Source organism: Sminthopsis crassicaudata, chromosome 1 (assembly GCF_048593235.1).
Source record: "Sminthopsis crassicaudata isolate SCR6 chromosome 1, ASM4859323v1, whole genome shotgun sequence".
NCBI lineage: Eukaryota > Metazoa > Chordata > Mammalia > Dasyuromorphia > Dasyuridae > Sminthopsis > Sminthopsis crassicaudata.
In genome coordinates, this window is record NC_133617.1 from 684,938,891 (window position 1) to 684,960,029 (window position 21,139).

General features: G+C 32.7%; 1 long non-coding RNA gene across 1 annotated transcript; it reads right to left on the reverse strand.

The window, feature by feature from the left end:
- Window positions 1-294: 294 nt before the first annotated feature.
- LOC141555742 (uncharacterized) lies at window positions 295-4,777 on the reverse strand. Its single transcript, XR_012486317.1, has 3 exons — window positions 4,690-4,777; window positions 1,433-1,577; window positions 295-500 (listed from the first exon to the last, which is right to left on the reverse strand). It is a non-coding gene; the product is annotated as an uncharacterized LOC141555742 (long non-coding RNA).
- Between the last annotated feature and the right edge of the window lie 16,362 nt (window positions 4,778-21,139).

Sequence of the window (21,139 nt, forward strand, 5' to 3'; positions counted from 1 at the left end):
GATACTTACTTAGCATCATGATTCTTGGCAAGTCACTTTGTCTGACAATCAATTTCTTCATCTGTAAAAATAGGGGAACATCTGTAAAAAGGAAATGGGAATATTATATCTGATCTTGAGGAACTACAGCTGTTACATAGTGCTTAGTATTTGCTAGGTACTGTGTTAAGTGTTTATAATTATTTTGTTTGATCCTTACAACAATGCTGGGTGCTAATTTTATTCTCATTTTGCTGATGAGGAAACTAAGGCAAGCTGAGTTAAGGGAATGGCTGATGGTCACACAGGGGTCATTGTCTGAAGACAGATTAGAATTCAGTTCTTCCTGACTCTAGATTAAGTGTTTTGTACACTATGAACCCCAGCTGTCTCTTCTGGATGCAGGAGATTCCTCTATTGTCAGATGATACTTCTTTTAGTAGGTGTCAGTGCCAGAATTCTTGAAGTTGATGATGACTAGAATTCTCAAGAGTCCCATTTCAAGGTTGCTGCTTGGTCATCTACTCAGAAAATAAAATGCATAAAAAAGAGGGAAAAAAAGGCAGTTAAAGCCTCAAGCATAAGTACACAGTTGAATCTTGTACATTAGATATGACATGAACAATATTACAGTCTTGCTGGTTTAAATGAAAGCAATATTTTCATATTGTTCACTAGAAACTCCAAGTTACATGATGCCATTTGGAAAGCTGATGGCAAAGAAAGCAAATTAGAATCCATCTCCTCTTTTAATTGGTGCATTCCTGAATTCCTGGCCCTATCAAGGTACAGGGAATCTCAAGGTATCATTCAGGGTTTATCATGATATGTCAAAATCCTAAACCTTTCCCATGCTGTTCCCATCTGGGCAGAATCAGACCTCAGTTTTTGCAAGGAAGATCAAATCTTATAATAGTTATTACATGTGGAAAAGATTTTGTAAAATATAATGTATTTTAGAAGTTTTAGTTACTATGAATGGTTCCCTTAAAAGAGAATGTGATACAAGTGGTGACAGATGGTGCTGGGTCTGGAGTCAAGTCCATACTCAGATACTAACCAGGTATATGGACCCTGAGGAGCACAATGGGAATAATAATAGTAACTAACTGAGCTATTTTGAGAATCAAATAAGATAATAATTATAAAGTGTTTGGCACAGTGCTTGATATATAGCAAGTTCATTCATTCTGTACTGCTTGGGAATACACTTACATGCACAACTCTGATTTCTGTTTTTTTGTGAATGAGAACAAATGAGTTATTTGCTAGTCACTATAAGAATTCATTGTGGAATAGACATTCGATGGGAAGAAAGTCAAGGTTTGTATATGCAAATTGAAGCATGTCTCAATTAAAGGATAAATATTAGGAGCACAGCATCAGTCTAAAATTTATTTCCATAAACTGACAATATATAAGAAAGCAAATAGATAAAATTCTATTTCAATACCTTCACTCTCTGAGAAGAGCAGATCGACCAACTTCTGGCTGCAACCTTTTGCTTTTCCTCCTGGTAGGAATCAAAATCACCCTTGGAGAAATGCTTCAGTTATCTATGTGTGCCTTCCATGGAACTACATATAGACAGGGATAAACTAAATGGACAAAATTCGTTAATATCAATATACCCAACACATATACTTACACAAAATGCATAAAATATGCATATGTAAAAATAAAAAGCATATTTAATTTTGTCAATTATTAACTAAGAATACTGCATAATTGCATATAGAGATATAACTGTATATAGAAATTTATATGGAAGTTTCATTAGTGATATTAAATTAAATGAAATGACACTGTGCTATTTCCTGTACTATTTTTTGTTTGTATTTATAGCCATATTTCCTATAAAATTTTAGTTGAAATCTCCTAAAATTATTAAAATATACATGAAATTACCCTTTGAGTAAGTTTCAATTGAACATATTTGAAAACTGCCAGCTATGTCATAGGAATAGAATGAAACATTAATATTTTCTGAGGCATTTAAAAATATTTCATCTGAAGGACCAGTAGATGCTGGTACTTCTTACTGCATGATGAATCTGTCTGCATTATCATATGCGATGCTGTATTTGTGTGATATATTTAATATTATGATTTCCCTAGGCACTATCAATTTCCTTTATTCCTTTCTTATTTTAAGATCTCTTTATTTCAAGAGATGCATAGAGACAGAGATAAATAGATAGATAGAAGACACATACACACATTTAGGCTTTAAGTGAAGAACATTTTCCTAACAATCAGAGCTGCTTGTCAGGATCACCTGGTAAACCTCAGGATATACTAAGATTCCTCTAACTAGTTCTTCAAGTAGAATCTGGATGACCATATGTCAAGGATATTGTAGGATGGATTTTTTTTTCCAAGGAAGGGAGCTTGGTATGAATTAAACTAAGTGTGTGATATTTTTAATAGTGTAGCAGGGTTCTAATTTCTCAGATTTCAAAAAGAAAATGCAATAACATATATATATGTATATATATATATATATACATATATATATATGCTATATGCATGTGTATAACTTGTTATTTTCTTTTTAATGGATGTTGGAGAGGATGCAAGGTCAACTAATCAATCAAGCATTTATTAAGTACCTATTATATTCAAGGAACTGTGGTTAAGTAATGGGGATACAAATAGAATTAACGAAATAATCACTACACACAAGAATTTAAATAGTGGCAATACACAGAATATATATAAGGAGGATATAGGTAAATAAAAATAAAGTAGTTAAAGATTAGGTAGTTTGAGAGGGAAGATAATAGTCTTTGAGAAAATGAAGGAAAAGCTTTCATGTAGAATGTTGTGATTGGACTGTGTATTAAAGGATTGCTGAAGAAGGGAGGCTATGAGACAGAATGGGTATAGAAAACATAGAAAATTGAGGGACAGTAACAACCACAAAAACAATAAAAATATATTTTTTCTACTCTAGAAGTATGAAAAAGCAAAAAGGGATTTATATGATCTCCTAATAAGAAAGGACAACTCTTAATAGATAAGGTGTTAGTAGAGGAATGCAAAATACAAACTGCAAAATACAAGATTAAATAGATCAGAAGTCCCCAAGGCCCTAAACACTTTGAACAAACACTTGCTGCTTTTTAGCTATCTAACTCAACTTGTTACTGCAAAGTTTCAAGTCACCATTAGTGCCTAGTTCAAAGCCATATTCCCATGAGTCTTCAGTCAGTTTATGATAGCCCCTCCTCTTCGTTGATTAACCTTTGAAAACCTCTCACACCATTTTTGATAGTTTTTCCTCAACCATCTTTTTATCAGTCTTCAATCCCTCTGGGTCTGATTTGTCCTTTTTCTCTACTGGGATCTATCCTTGTCAGGATCCAAGAACCTGTTTTCAGTTTGATTCCTTGATCCTAAGTTCTAAAAGTCCAAGCCTAACTGAACCTCTCCATCCAGGTTGTTCAACTTTCCTTTGTGGAAATCCTGGTCATGTCTCTGAAGTTAAATTTTCCCTATAAAATCTATTCATGGCTGCACCCTTTCTTTGGGTCAGCCCATCACGGCATTCTGCCTTCCCTCAGACCATGTAGTATCTCCCTTAACTTTACTATGCTTCCCAACCTACTTCTCCTCCTTCCAGCTAACTAACTCTTTAAGGGTGCTAAATGCCTTTCAGGATTTAACCTGCCAGCTAAGGACATGAACCAACTTCATAGAGTCTTCTCTTTCTACTGCGAAATTGTGAGTTCCACTGAGGATCTTGTCTTTCATATGTTCTCTCAACTATACTTCATATTTACTATCCCTTCATTTTATCTGTAACTTACTTCCCCTCAAATAAATCTACTTTTTGCCAAAGAGAATGGCCATTGTGAATTCTTCACATGATAGAACCCCAACTTTTGGTGCCTGCTATCATTTGGTGACACCATAAATCACATCAATGAATACCAGATCTGGAATGGGACATTATTTGGCAATTTCCACCATTATCTCTCCTTTATCACAAATTTTCACACAGCAAAAATTTAATTTCCCACCAAGTCTATCTTCTTTAGCCAATAAGTAGTCTAATACTAATCTATACTGGAGTACTGCTTCTCTAGTCTAAGTGACCTGGTCTGCTCACATATCCAATATCTTTGTTGTCTGGTTAATAATAATTTAACTATGGTATGGCATCTAATGAGCTTATTTAGCATATAAATTGGGGTTCTGTACCCCAATATCCACCTGGGCCATCTATCACCCCAACCATTTGTGTCTCTAATAATTGGAGTAAATAACCTTTCACAAATTAAAAAATGCTTATCAGGAAAGTCAGCAACAACAAAAATGCTAAAAGAATCAGGCAGATATAAGCATGTAGCAATAGATAGATGAATAAATATGGGAAATAGTTATTTAGGGTATAATGACCACATATTTTCAGATAGGAAAATAAAAGATCTTACATTATATTAATACTTGCCCTGATTATAGAAATTTGCTAGAAGAGGAAAAAGTAGGAGCGTGATTATAGTCAAAAACTGGTCCTTCAGGCATCAGCCTGAGAGACATATATGACAGGATAAAGAATCCTTAGCTAATTGCATGCAATAACAATTCCATCTTATAGCCAGACTCAGAAATACTCAGGTGGGTTCTTAGTTAAAGGTGAGTCAGAAGGATACCCTCTTAAGTGGAGGCCAAGATTGTCCTCCCAACTCTTGCTCAGATACTAACCTCCACCTGTAACAATTCAGGATGACCTTCTTCTGGTATCTTATGTATGGCATATTGCTTTCAGATAGTGGATTACAGCCTGATGTTCCATCAGATAATCATGCCTGAATTCAAAATGTCAAATAATATCAGCTACAGTTCCAAAAGATTTTATCTCAAATAGCAGGTCTCACTAATTAAAACTTCAAGTGAATTTAGCTCTCCAGGAGCACATGTCTTAAATAAATATTAACTATAATCTTACATTGATAACAATAAGAGATTCATCCTAGAAAGTTCACTGCTTATCTTCACATCTAAGTAGATGGGTTTTAAATTCAACATTACACAAATCATTTTACTTTAAGATGCTCAATAACCAATCTCTATCAAAACATGTTCAAATATTAACTATGTTTAAAGGGACAAAAACATAGACCACTATTCTCAGAATCTCTCTAAACAATAGAAATATCTTTAAAAATGACTTAATACAACCAATTAAAACTCACATAGAATATAGAATATACTGTCCTAATTTCATATTAAAGAACCATAACATAATTTACATTAAAAATTTCTTCATCCTAAAATTGTTAATTCAACTTCCTTCAATTGAGGAGTCCCTATAAACTTTTTTTGGAAATATAAATAACAGATACAACATCAATATTGTTAAAATTTCTCTAAGCAAAATGAATCTCCCCTCCCATAAAAACATTCTCAATTGCAAAGTCAATTTTAGAGATTAGAGATTAGAGACCAACAGTCTGCTCTTGAGGTTCTTCCACAGATCCTTGAAGCCTGGTGTTCTTAGCATCCAGACTGCAGTCTCAGTCATCTGTAATATCAGGTAAGGTCCTTCCCACTCTGCTTCTTCCAGGACTTAGTAACCTTCACGATCCTGGAACTGCAAACTCAAAAGGTATTGTCTGGATCATCAACCCTTGCTTCCTAAGGACTAAAAGGGAAAGAACACTGCCAGTAAAAAATTGATCCTTTATTTTTCAAAAGAGGGTTTTTCCCTTTTTCTTCTCAAATGAAATAAATCAATCTCATATGGGGAAAGTCCCAGATCAAACTGGGAACAGTTCTAATTCTTTAACAAAGCAATAGACACATATTTGGTCCAAGTCAATTTAATCTCTAATATCAATTTAGTAATCCATTTTAAGAAGCAAATTCATTCTTTCCACTTTCTCTGATGAAGGTAGAGTCCCAGGTATGTGGAATTGCCACTCAATTTGCAATCCTTCCCCATTATTTATTATCAAACCTTAGAATTAAAATATATTCCTTTATCAGAATTGTACTTAGGTACAATTTGTTCCAATGTTATTCCACTAACCCTCTCTTAAAGCATCAGAGTCCAGGGGAGAGCTTCCTGTTTTCCCACTGATATAATTTCATTAAAACCTAACCTGAATATTTTGAGCCAGGCTTCCTCTCTCTGGAGGAAACCTCCTCAAAACCTTATTATTTGTCTTTAGACATATTATACATTTCAGATACAACTTTCTTTTCAATTAAACATATTCTTATACCCCAAATTTTCTTGCTTTTTCTTCTTTGTTAAAGGGAGAAAGCAAAACAAACCTCAAGATTCATGATAGGTAATATCTAAATAAATTTGGACCAAATTTCCTAAAATTTATACCACATATTCAGCAGGTCTGACAAAATGTTAAAGCACAACACACACAATTTTAACAAATTACCTAATGTACAATTTAGAAAGCAACATGGTCTAATTAGGAGATGCAAACATGTAACCTTTTTAGATAAGTTACCAGAGAATCAAAATTTTTTAACTCAAAACCAAATCAAATAAAGATTTGAATTTCTAGTAATAATATCAATATCAATGAACATATATTTCTTAAATCTTATATTGGGATAAATAAGTTCACAATTTTAGCATGCACAAGTTAATATTAATTATTTCATACAATTTCAGAATCAGAATTCCAATTTAAACACACATAGTCCCCAAATTTTAAAGTGGTATAAAGCTGTCCTTCCAAATCTTTCTACAGTTGTTTAGGAAATTTGGCAGACTTTAGGACCTTGGGGTAGAGGGTCAGAGAAATTGGATCCAGGTGTCTTGCTGAAGTTATCCCATTGGAGTGGAAGTTTCTAAGCTGAATCCAGGGATCACCAGGGAACTTTCCAGAGGATGCCAGCTCAAGGTTTTGGTATAGAAGAGATCCCTCAAGAACAGGAAATATCCCAGATGAGCCCCCAAACTCTGGGGAACAGTAGCAATCACAAAAATGATCAGATACTCTTGAGGTAAGAAAAAGCAAAAAAGGGATTTATTATGGTCTCTTAATAAGAAAGGGCAATTCCTAACAGACAAGGTGTCAGTAGAGGAATTCAAAGCACAAATTGCAAAACACAAGATTTAATAGACAGGAAATTGCCCTCCCCTTTGAACATGGAAATCTATCCCAGAAACAAAAATAATATAGTAAATAACAAAACTCTTAATTTCCCTAGAGAACTGATATATAAGCAGATATCTGAATTCCCAAAACTATCATCACATTTTCAAAAAGTACTTAAATGTTAATTAAGAGGAAGTGGGAAACAGGAGGGACAATCAAACACCTGCAGCTTTTTAATCTATAGCTCAATTTGTTATTGCAAAGTTTCAAGTCGCAATTAGGGTGTAGTACAAAACCACAATCCCATAAGACGTCTTAGAACTCCAAACACAAGATGTGATGAATAGTAGCTCCAATTATATATTTTACTGCATTCTTGTTTGTTGTATGCAAGAATTAGCAATAATCGTTCTTTTGTAGGTATAAATAGCCACTCAGTAAGGGATCATTCTTAAAAAAAGGAATAAAAGAAAATGAATGAATGAAAATGAATGAAAGAAAGGGATATAGAAAAAAAAGAAACTTTTGCTAAGGAAGGGGGGGAAAATATAACTGAAGGAAGAAAGATCTTCAGGGGGAAGGAAAGGATGAAATGAGCATTTATTAGTTACCTATTATTTACTAGGCACCAACCTAAGAGTTTTATAAATATCTCACTTGAGAAATAAAGGGAGAAAGAGCAGGGAAGATAAAAGCACTCACTGATATCAATATTCCTGTAAACAAATTTGGTCAAATTATTTGACTTATTTGAGTCTTTATTTAACAGATACAAAATTAGGGGGCAAAAATATACTTTAAATCTCTAGGAGAAAAAGAAGGAAAATAGATACTGAGGTTGTGAATTGGCAAAGAGAAACTTTGGAGAAGATATGGGAAAACAGGTAGATTAATATGCCATTTAAAGAGTAAATTGGTCAGCCAGTCAAAAAGCATGTATTAAGCACCTACTATATATACCAGGCACTGTATTATGTACTAGGGATACAAAGAAGATATTTTAATGGGGGAGACAACATGCAAACAACTATTTATATTTAATTCTAGAGATACAGGAAACATTCTCTTCGATCAGGACTTTGCATTTTCAGTTCAAAGTCAATGAGCCTAGTAATTAAAATAGTTTCATTCCCCTTGCTGTGTCTGATACTTCCCTCCCTTTGGTTATTTTACTTGTGTACATTCATGGGGGTAAAAGTGGATAGGACTCTAATCAAAAGAGAGAGCACAGTCTTGATATTGTCTTCTATAGTTAGAATTATACATATACATATACATATACATATATATATATATATATATATATATCTCCATCCATACATCCATATATATCAACAGAAAGATAGACACACTTGAATCAAAGAACTGTCTGGGCTGGAAAATGGAGTCTTATTTATCTTTATAATCAAATGTTTCTTTTCTTCTGACAGGGATCCCTCAGGAAGAATAAGGAAAGATGAATATGGCTTTGGTTTCATTTTCTATTTTTTTTAGCACTTAGTATCTCTAATGGTCAACTCTCTTTGGACTCCCAGGAATGATTGAAAATTCCCTGTGGCCCCTAATGAAACATTTGACTTGAGAACAGGATTTCTTTTTGTCACATCTTTGATCATCTGTTGGATTTCAACAAGCATGTCTGATGAAAGTGACAGGATATTTAGAGAGATTCTTCATGGCAATATAATAAGAACACACAATAATTATGATCTGTTCAAACTATGATTCAGTATGTAAGAGCCTTATAATAGGGTTTAGCAGTGCTAGAGGACTCAAATAGAACTTTGAATTCTTTTTCTTTAAATGATTCTTTAAATTTTCTCCAAATTATTCTTAACATGCATAATTTAGACAAAGAACTTGGTAATAATGGGCAGCAGCTGTGGATAATGCCTGTAACAAAGAAAGAAAGAAATCATCACATTTCTAGTAAGTATTTCAAATTATCTCTTTAATGTTAATATGGATAATTCTTTTATATTCCTATCTTCTAAGACTTAATGTGACCAATACTTTAGCCAATTTTCAGCAAAGAAATCTTCCGTATCTTAGAATTATTTGTGTACAAATTTCAGTATATAACCAGATTCTAGAAAGTGCAGAAAATGTTTACTTGTCTACGTTTTGAAATATGTATTTATCAATAACAATAACAACATACATATATTACAAATGTATTTATACATTATGTAGTATATATACACACACATATATATATATATATATATATGCATATTCAACATTTGAGTCTTCAAAACATTTTTCATATATTTCTTCTTTTTTAATGTCACAGTTGAAGGGAAAATTCCTCTCAGAAAAAGTCACCCTTGTTTTATACAACTTTATTCTTAATATTGCTAAAATATATTTTTAAAATTTAATTATGTTGGTACATTCATTTCTTTGATATGTAATTCATTGCACCAAATACTTGAATATCTAGTAAAGGTAAGATACTAGTCCTGTGAAAGGTCAAAGCTGTGCATGACATAGTCCTTGCCCTTGAGAAGTTTATAATCTAGCAGAAGAAAAATTATTCACTTTGTGTCTTGGAGTTTCTATTTTTTCACTTATGGAATGAAATAAGTGACAGGTTTTTGGAACTAATTTCATAATGTACTATGTTGGAATCTGAAATAAATTCATAAAATTTATAAATTATGAGATGATTGAAAGACAAGTTGGGGAATTTCTGAAATTAAGGAATTCTTTTAGAATAAAGAGAATTTGGTAAAATTTTAGTTCTAAGTAGAGGAATTTAGAAGTATCTAGATGACTCAATGAATAGAATCTTGGGCCTAAAGTAAAAATATCTCAGTTCAAATTCGGATACATAGAAATGGCTTGAACATGAGCAAATCACTTAACCCCTATTTGCCTTAATTCCCTGAAGAAGGAAATGGTATATCATTTCATTATCTTTTAAGAAACTCCATGAATAGCACTAGTGTGCTTTGGTCTACAGGATCATGAAGAGTTGGCCATGATTTAACAGCAATGAGAGGAATAAGCTTTTTTTAATATTGGAAAATAACTGTATTTGGGATATTTTATGCTTTCAGATGTTATTATATGACTAACATTTTTTTCTGGAACTTCTCATTGAATGTAAATTCAAAGCATTACAAAATAAAATGTGGAGAATGCTGAGCAATATAGTATCAAAGTATCTAAGTCAAGTGTAGATACACAAATAACTTTTTATGATGTCCAAAGAGGAATGCGAAAGGAAAGAACAAACTGGGAGTGGAGAATATTATTTTTTGAAAAATATGAGAAAAAATTCATTATGGGAATTACATTTGATTGATTTTTAAAAGATAAATAGGATTTTGACTAATAGAGACATGGGATTTGGATATTTGAGTAGAGTGAACAGAAGGGAAAATAAAATAAGATTTGAAAATGTATGCATTTATTATAGTGATAGCCTAGCATATGTAGAAATATAAGAACATAGGATTTTGTGTTTTAAAGAGACTTTACAAGGTATCAAGTTCAGTCTCTCCCTTTTTAATTTTTAATTGAGGTTTTTTATTTACAAAACATATGCATAGATAATTTTTCAATATTGACCCTTGCAAAACCTTGTGATCTAAATTTTTTCCCCTTCCCCTCACCCCTCCCCTAGATGACAAGTTAATCCAATATGTGTTAAACATGTTAAAATATGTTAAATACAATATGTGTATACCTATTTATACAATTATCATGCTGCACAAGAAAAATCAGATAAAAAAGGAAAAAGCTGAGAAAGAAAACAAAATACAATTAAACAACAACAAAAAGAGTGAAAATGCTATGTTGTGATGCACACTCAATTCCCACAGTCCTCTCTCTGGTTGCCAATCTCTCCCTTTCACTGATGAAGAAATCAAAAAAGTAGAAGCCACATTCAAATTGCAGAGCTAGTAAACAGCAATGATAGGATGAAATTTCAGATTTTCTGATCTCTAAATCAATTTAGTTTATATCACATCATGGGTCTCTTTAAATGCCACTTTATTAAACAAATAATTCATCAGAATCCAAACTTACACACATACATACACACACATATATACATATATATATATATGTGTGTGTGTGTGTGTGTGTGTGTATAATTGGTTGCATCTTTTTAACTTCTACATATAATTTATCCTTTGCTATAGATGTTAATGCATAAGCAATTATCTTCTTAGTGGTTATTAAGCCGTTTATTACTGAACATAGGATATCCCTGAAGAGTCCAAATGAAACAAAACATTCCTATATATTGTGAGTTCTTTTTTGATAACTCAGTTTGCAGATAATATTATTCAGATAGCATCATGCTCTTTAATACTACAGGGCTGCCTTAATGACATGAATTCAAAATAAGTTACACTAGCTATTCACTTGGGAGGGGGCAAAAGATGAGGAAAACCTATTTCTTAGATTATGATTTATGGTTGGAAGGGAAACTCATTTTCTGTTAGTCCATCAGCACATATATGATTGGTTTTTCAGATGGACCATGCATGGTCTCAGAATTGAATAGGAAGCAGAGGATTTACTTGGATTACATTTGGAAAATTGTGAAGTACTTTCAATGACCCCAAGGTATTCCCTGAATCAAAATCCCGTAGTTTTAAGCCTAATATTTTCTGGTGATGTTATATGATTGTGAATCATAGCATACTACCATCTCTTACAAATTCAAAATTGTAGTTGACTCCAAGGGCAATGAAGACTCGTGATGGGATTAAGAGCCAGTAACTAATTATCTATGGTGAAATGATGACAAAAAATAGAAAGTGTTATAATATGCAATTATATATGTATTATGTAATATATACAATATAATAAACTAAAAAAAAGTTTGTTCAATCATTGACTATGAAGGAGGACAACTTATTTGATTCTACTGATTAAATTTTGGGTAGATCCTCTATGATTTGTGTATGTATGTGTGAAGTCATGAACCACAATAACTTAGAATGAGGTCTAGTGCAATTTGCACCAGTGGTAGGAGTCATCTCTGTTACTGGTATAAGCTGATTGAAGTGAGCTTTGAGGAATCATGATACAGTAGATAAACCATTGTATTTGGAATCAAGAAGAACTAAGTTCAAATTCCACATAGACCTGAGCTATGAAACTCTGAGAGATTCATTTCAGTTCTTGGGGTGATGGTGAGGAAAGTCATTTTCAGGTCCTACAATCTTACAGGCAGTTGGTTTTACTGGGTAACAAGTAGTTAGTATTGTGATAAATATTTAACAACTAGCCAGGAAAAAATAGTGTGTTTGACTCATTTCAATCTTAATTAGCATCAATGACATTTCTCCATCATTTTTAAAGTCTAAATAAGTAATAAAATGAGAAATCAAATCCTTTTTGTACTATTTGTTGATTTCTGAGGTATAAATGCTCACAATGAAAATTTAACAATCTGTGTTTAACAAAAGCTAGTTTTAGCTGGCTCTAGCATACTCTGAATGTAGTCTTACTCCTGACCAACTGGCAGCATTTGCTTATGCTGCCTTTATTCTTTTTTCAAAGCTAGGAGTAATACCTCCTGAATATCAGAATATTAAGCATAGGTATAGGTAAGGACAATGTCACATATCTAGGTCCAGTATCTGGACGCTTAGGTAGAAACAGTGAATATGTCAGGGAAATTAGAACTAAACAAAGTCTTAAAACACAGCTTATTTCCAAATCAAGGGGTTTTCTAAATTAAAATGATGTCTAAAACCTTTGTCAGTGCCAAGGTCACAGTGAGGAGAGGCAAGCTGTCAAAGGAAAATTGTAAGGAGACAACAATGAATAAACATTGGATAGGAAGTCTTTTGCTTTCTTTTTAGTGGGAAAGAAGAGACAGTGAGAGGAAAGAATAAAGAGGGGTTTCGCAAGCTCTGAAGTGGATAAATCAATAATAAATTGCCTTTGTCACACCTGCTGTTCATCTGGACATAGACATCAGAGTAAATTGTCAACTGTTATTACAATGCTTTGAAATTCTGATTAACTGTCCCTTCTGCACTGGATAGATAGTAAGCATATCTGCTTTTTTAAAATGCTAGGCATTTTACCCACCAATAAACACTTATTTCTCCATAAAATTCTGAAGATTTTGCACAGGTGAAGAAAAGACACATTTAGTTGATTTAGCAAATATATATATATATATACATATATACATATATATATATATATATATAATATATTTTAAAAATTAAGCACTATTTATCAGCTTAAATAACTAGGGATATAAAAATGATAATTAGGGAGTGCTAAGTACAGTTATCAGAGCATGTTTCCCCAATATCCACAAAGTCCTTCCTAAGGTGACCAAATTGTATAAACTTCTCAGCCTGATATTAGTAACCTTCCACAATTTATCTCTAACCTGATTCCAATCTTTTTGGATACTACTTTCCTTCAAAACCTTTTTTTCTTTGTCCAGTCCTATTTGAATACAAGACATTTTCTGAATTCAATCTTTTATTTCTGTCCCTGTGCTATAGCCTACTTTCCTATCCTGATATCTCTGCATCTCAGAATCCTTATTTTCCTTTAAAGACCAATTTAGGTGCTATGTTCTCCTGGAAACATCCTTTTATTTCTCTTTTCACCCTACACTGACTCTCAAAAACACACTCACACAGATTATTTATGCTCTAGCCCTCAATTTTGTATTTATTTTCCTAGTTGATGGGCAATCTCATCAATTCCCAATTCTTGGCTACCCAAAAGAGCTACTATCAATATCTTTGTGCACATGGATCCTTTCCCCTTATGATGATTTCTTTGGGATATATAGACCCATTATCAAAGGATATGCACAGTTTTGTAACCCTTTGGACATAGTTCTAAATTGCTCTTGTTGAGCCCCTTTAGGACTATTCATTCATCTTTGGTTTCCAACTTTCATCCAAATCTCACTTACAGCTCCAAGAAGCTGTAACATATGCAGTGATTTCACTCTGGTAAAACTGCCTTACTAGACAGGCTAAACCAGGTTGATGGTAAACAACAGGCTTTAAACCCATTGATGAGTTAGAAGGGTTTCTTCCCCAAGTAGGTGAGGATATACCCCAACAGAATGGGTAGACAAGGACAAAATAATTCCTGGAATAGTTCAAAAAGGACTTTAAAAATCAAACAAAAGAGATAGAGGAAAATTGGGAAAAAATTGAGAGTGATGCAAGAAAATAATGAAAAAGAAAATAACACCATTAATACATTCAAGCATAACACTTTCTTCACATCTACTCCATGAGGTAAATAGTAAAATATTATTGTTCTCATTTGAAAGATAACTGTGTCTCTACAAAGATAAGTGATTTTATATGATATGAGTTTGTGTATATATGTATGCATATCTATCTATCTCTATCTATCTATCTATCTATCTATCTATCTATCTATCTATCTATCTATCTATATATATAGTTTTAGAGCCAGAATTTGAACCTAGTTCTCTTTTCTTCAAATCTATTTATTGTTGTGGTAGGTTAATATAAATAGCTAGCAATCTGAACATATGTTTAAAATTCAACCACTGTCTGACCCATTCTATATTTGTATAGAATCAGTAATCTGACTTCAGAATGCATGAAAATTTCGATATCAATACCATGTTAAGCATCAGGAGTACTGGATTTTAGTTCTTCCATTGCAAATGATTTGAAATGTGACCTTGGGTACCACTTCTTTGAATATAATGGAAGTAAACTACTAGGCAAATTTATTTCATTTTCAATTTTGTATCTCTAGCACCTTGTCCAATTCCTGGTGTATAGTAGTTACTTAATAAATGTTCAATAATTGATTTGAACATAACCTTTCTCACTTTAAATGACAAGATGGGATTAGATCACCTTATAGGTTTCTTTTAATGATGGCATTCTACATTTTTTGATTTGTGGCCTTAATGAAAGGGAATTGAAGTTAGTATTTAACCTTTTGGCTATACATTCCCCATTTCTTCTTTACTGGGTACTTTGAAAATATGAGGTGATGTCTTTTGAGCTCCTTTATTACATGTATTCTGTAGAAAATGTCAGTATTATATTTTAACACTTACAGAACATGTACTAGAATATAGAGAATCCATAGGCTCTGTTCTTGAGAGCATTAGAATCTTTATCTTATGAGATGGAGGCCATAGAAAAAAGTTGTAAATCACTTAAATGGAATTATACTTTCACAGGAAACTCAGGACCAAGGAAGTTAACTGTCTTTTAAAAAGGTGATTGGGGAGTGGACTTCTGGGAGGGAAGAGGGTACAATAAGTAGTAACTCACCATAGTTCTCCCATATTCATCTCCATAGACAATAAAATAGTACCCCTAAATAAATCCTAGAACTAGCAAAAGCTTAGACAGAGTGAAATAATTTTTTAGTCCCCAAAACTTGAAAGATAGGGAATCTCTGCCTTACTTGGGCAGAAAGAAAATACTGTCAAGGACAGAAAGTGTCCTAATAAGCCAGTCTTAAGCCCACCTCAGCAAATGAGCAGAAGATTCTGAGCCACAGTGTACTGAGCAGGCAAACAGCAATATCAGGGACACCTCATGCTCAGTCAGCAAAGTTCTGCACAAAAAGGTATTCTCTAGAGGACAGATTCCATGTGCTTCAGCAGACACCTGGGCAAACAGGGAGCTTCCAGCACTCAGACTACCACATACCTCAGTGTAGACCCCAGAAAGCATAGAAACAGTGCACCAGCCTCAGTAAACATCATCCCCAGGCCCAAGTCAGCTGTCAGACCCCTATAACCTTCAGCAGCAATAGTTCCTTCTCCCCTGCACAGCACTATATAGGGGGTCCCAACTGAGCCTCAGGGCAATATCATCAGTGTAGAACCAGTGTAGCAGTGTAGAGCACCTGCAGCTCTTAGCACATTTCTTTACCCATCCATGAATCTTTAACTTTTCTTATTTTCTTAAGCGAACTTATTCTTTTTTTCCCCTCTACTTAATTTCTATAGTAAATTTTGATTCTTTAATTATTACAAATACACAATTTATACTAATTTTTGCAAGGATTTTTAAGCCATCAGAATTAGTTGCAATCACATAATTTTGTTTTGTTTTATTTTTCATAAGTGATGAGCAAATAGATCTTTTCTAATCCCTATTAATTTTGCATTCAATTAATTTATTTATGTATCTTTTTAATGCATATCTTCAATTCTATCTTTAGTAATTCTTTTTCTAACTAACTGTAAGTTTATTATACAATTTGGACTTATTTTCACTAACCAATTGATTTCAAAATAAGTTATACCGTGTTTCTAATTTATCTAAACAATTGATTTAAACTGCAACAGTATCATTGAGTTTCATCTATCTTCAGTTGGTTTCTGATTTCAAAACAATTTTTTTTTCCAATCAGAATTTCAATCAGGATATGTTTGGTGCCTTCAGAAATGTTGTTTAAAAGCAGTAAACATCAAGAGGTTAAATGAACTTCAATTCAACTAATTTTATGTTTTTTATGAAGAGGGCCTAAAACTCTCTTATTCTGCCATATTATATATACATATATAAAGTTACTTCCTCTGATAAACTTAGCCTAATTGTAAGCCCATTTTTAAGTACACTTTTATTCTACATTAAAATTAAAATCAATTTCACAAATTGATGCCCCAAAACTTCAGATTTAACCAACTGAGTCTCTAGGCTTAGCAGATGTTTACTTTAAAAATAATTTGTATTATGCAATTATTTAAGCTTGCAAAACTTTTAATCTAATTTCCCCTATAATATTTCCTAAGATTTTCTTTTTTAAAAACACTTCCCTGTATTCCTTTTTCATTAAATCTTTTCCAAATATATCTAATGTTTAAAAAGACATTTCTTAAAATGTAAACTTTAGCTTTAAGCCAATACCTAGGTATTTTTAAAATTTTTCTTTAAGGAATAACTGATCTATGATTTTGATGTTTTTTTTTAGAGTTTGGTAATATCCCACAAACTCATCAAGCAACTTTATAAAGTTATACAAATTATAAGTTAGAAGTGAAAGAAATTTGATTATTCCTTTCTCACAAATTTGGTTTCCAGTCTTTTTTGTATTTTAGTTTTTAGTTAATTTCTGTATCTGATTTTTTTTTTCCTCTTTTAAGCTTTTTTTGAAAGTTCGTTATTTTTATAGCCTCTTTCTTATGGTTGATCACACCAAAAGAAAAGGCATAAGCAAAATGCCTATTATCTATAAGTTAGTACAAAGCATGAACAGTGTAGATAGTGGATTCCTAAATAATTTCATCATTTACAAAACAGACGCATAAAGAACATATAACAAGACGCAACATTAAAGCAGGCCTGAACTGTGTAGAATTTCCTAATTATGTTAATGCTTTTAGAATCTTATAAAATGCAATTTAGTAACAATGCAAAATTGCTTTCATTTAATTTGCCAATTGGATTCACCCATTTTAAATGTACTTTTTATTTAGTCCCTAATATTAGTCCCTAATAGAAGAGCTAGTTAAAGTCCCATTTCTCTAGACTCTTTTAAAAACTTTTAAGCATAGACAAAAAAACTGGGAATGATAAAGAATTTAGCAGTATTAATAGTTCATTTGTTCCAAGCTTATTTGGGTATGTTGTTCAATAAAATTCCATGCCTTTCTGAGTAATCAAAAATTCTGTGCTTTGGCCAAAACAGTCCCCTAAACCTTTTGTATTCTCTAACCAAACTCTTTACAGTTTAATAGCTCTTGTTTTAGTCATCCCCTTACAGGTAGTCCACCCCTGTGCTAGTAGGAATCCTGTAGGTTGCACATCTCCTCTTGAATCCATCTCCCTTGCAGGCATTCTTAACCAGGAGTTGCACCTCTTTAGAGAAATTTTTCCTCAGAAAATTGTACTAACTTATTGGCTATTACTTCTGAGAAGTTCTCCAATTGAAGGAACTGGAGATTATCTCTCCCAAAAATGAAACAAGGGGGTAATTTCCTATTCACCTGACAGTCACCTATTGGGTGTCTATACTCATATAGACACCTATATGGGTTTCTATACCTATACTCTATAGACTATAATATTCAGGGATGTTTTTAGCAAATTTTCTAATACTTCCAATTATTAGCTTTTATGCTTAAACTGTGGGATCCTAAGACTAATCAATTAGGGCTTAAAGGTCCTTTATAAAAATATTCAGCAAAATTTATACATCCATTCGTTTAACACATCCTGAAAATTTAGCTCTGCTTGTCAATAACTAATCCTAAGGAAAGAAAATGAAAATAACCCTTTCTTTTCCTTATCTCTGTAAAACTGAAGTGAGCCTTCTTTTCAGGACAGAAGTGGGTAGAATTGCTTTCTGAAGTCACATGTCTTGGCAGGTTATAGTTGTGTTGGGGAATCTCTCCTCTTAAAGCTGTTGGTTCTAGTCCAAATGATTGTTCTTTCAAGGTGTTATAAGAGCAATGGAGTAGTAAATCTTTCCCCTAAACCTTACTCATCAAAGGACTCATCATAGAATGGTTTCCTTGTCATACTGTGAGCTGCTGAAAGTTCTCCATCAACCAATTTAAGAGATTTCTACTGATGACAAAATGATTTAGTTATTCCTTCTTAAAAGATTTAAAGGCAAAAAAATCTATTTTAACCAACAGGAAATTATTGTGGCTATATGGCTGAAAATGAGGAACTAGCAATTTCACTGCTGAATCTCCCTAGTCTTAACAAAATGAAAATAAGAAAAAAAGGAGGAAAATAATTTATGTCTAAAAAGTTACAATTAAGGCCATATGAAATAGTATTTGAGTGCTCTGCAACTTATAAATTTAGATAAATTGATCACAAATTCAAAACGCCCCTCTTAGCCCAATTGAGAATACCTGTTAATGAAAACGAATTTAGGATACAATGAGGCAGACTCACCAATCTTGAAAAAGTCTTAACCTCAGACTCAGAGGGGCAAACAGTAAGTGGAGTCTGACCTCTAAGGGATTCATTGCAGGAGCCATTAATGAAAATTTAACCTGGTGTGCACTTTCTTTTTGGGTCTCTTATAAGGGTAGACCAAAAGAAGCTGAGGTTCATGCATCCCTGTTATATTTGGGGTTGCCAACATTGTGGGGATTTAAATTATTTCACCTAAAATCTTAGTCAAAGGTGCTTTATTAAAGGGTACCTGGTTCCCTCTAATGAAATGGAACTTAGATTGTTCTCACTATCTGAGATGCTACATCCCCTCAGGGCTATGTTTTATTGATTTTAGTTATGCTAAATATAGAACAGTGAGTTCATTGGTTAATATGCAATAGGTTAAATATAAATGCCAGCAGGATCATCAACTGGGTGAAACTATCTCAGTCAGTGACTTCAGTATTCATAAGATGGTCAGTAGTCATAAAATGGTTATCTGCTTCAACTGGACAAGGGATTGGTCTGGAGGTACAAAATATTTTGTGGGGCTTTCTGTGATATCTGACATTTTTAAATCTTGGTCACCACCACAAAGAAAACAAGGGTGAAGGGTGTTTAATGAACTTCCTAAAATTAAGTGAGTGAACTTAGACCCTGCAGCTCACACCTCTGGAGCTATATATATATATATATATATATAACTTTAATATGATTCTATCAAATTGCTTAATACTGAGTAGAATAGAGTAAGGGTCTTCTTCTACTTCTAACACTAATTAACAACTTTAGCAAAATTGCAGGATATAAGATAAACCTACATACATCCTCAGCATTTCTTTATATAACCAACAATGTCCACCTGCAAGAGAAATAAAGGGAAATTTCATTTAAAAGAATGGACAATATAAAATATTTAGGATCTCCTTGCTAAGACAAACCCAGACACTTTATGAAAGAATTGTACCCATGAACTTTATGAAATGATTACAAAACATTTTTCACACAAAGTCAGATCTAAGCAATTGGTAAAATATTATTTGCTGATCCAATATAATAAAATGACAATTCTGATTACATTAATTTACTTATTCTGTGTCCTACCATAAAAATTATGAGATAGATCTGGAAAAAAATGATACTTCATTTATAGGAACAAAAATTCAAGAATATCAAGGAAGATAATGGAAAAAATATATAAATGAAGGGGACCAAGCAATACTAGATCTTAAACTATATTGATGGACTAGATTAGGTACATAAGACACAGTAGTCAATCATGATAGTAATCTTGAATTTGATAAATCCAAAGTTTCCAGATTTTGGTATAAGAACTTACTATTTGACAAAAACTTTTGGAAAAACTGGAAAAAACAGAACACAAACTAGGTATAGACCAACATCTTACATAGTCAAAATGCAGGCATCATTTAGACATAAATGGTGACACCATAAACAAATTAGAAGAGTAAGGTCTACCTCTTAGATTTATAGAGCGAGGAAGAATTCAAGACCAAATAGGAGACAACATTATGAAATGAAAAAATAGTTAATTTTAATTCTATTAAATTTTTATACAAACAAAATCAATGCAACCAATATCACAAGAAAATTGTATCCAATAAAAGCTTCATTTCTCAGATACATAAAGAACTGAGTCAAATGTTAAAAGAATACAAGCTAGTCACCAATTGATAGGCAAAAGATATGAACAAGCAGTTTTAAAGCTATTGTTAAGTGTATGTAGAAGAGCTCTAAATCACTTTTGGCGATAGAAATGCATATTAAAACAACTCTGATATCCTAACTCATACCTGTCAGGTTGCCTAATATGACAAAAAAAGGAAAATGTTAAGTGTTGGAGAGGATGTGAAAGTGTAAGATTAATCTAGATTCAGAATTTGCATTTAACAGGCATAGTCTTAAAGAAAATGGCTACAAGGTTATTATTGCTCAGAAACTTGATTGAAATAAGGCATGAGGGAAGAAGAAACTCAAAGCATAAAAGCAATATACAATTGACAAATACAGTGGTCATTATAACAAACAACATAAAACATATATCATCATCACTCTGAGGAAGCACAAACATTTGAATTCCTTGGCGGCAAGGACATATGGTCACAGCTATTCAGAGTCTTGAGTAGGAATCATTTTTTTAATTCATTTTATAATTATAATTTTTGACAGTATATATGCATGAGTGATTTTTTATAACATTATCCCTTGTAT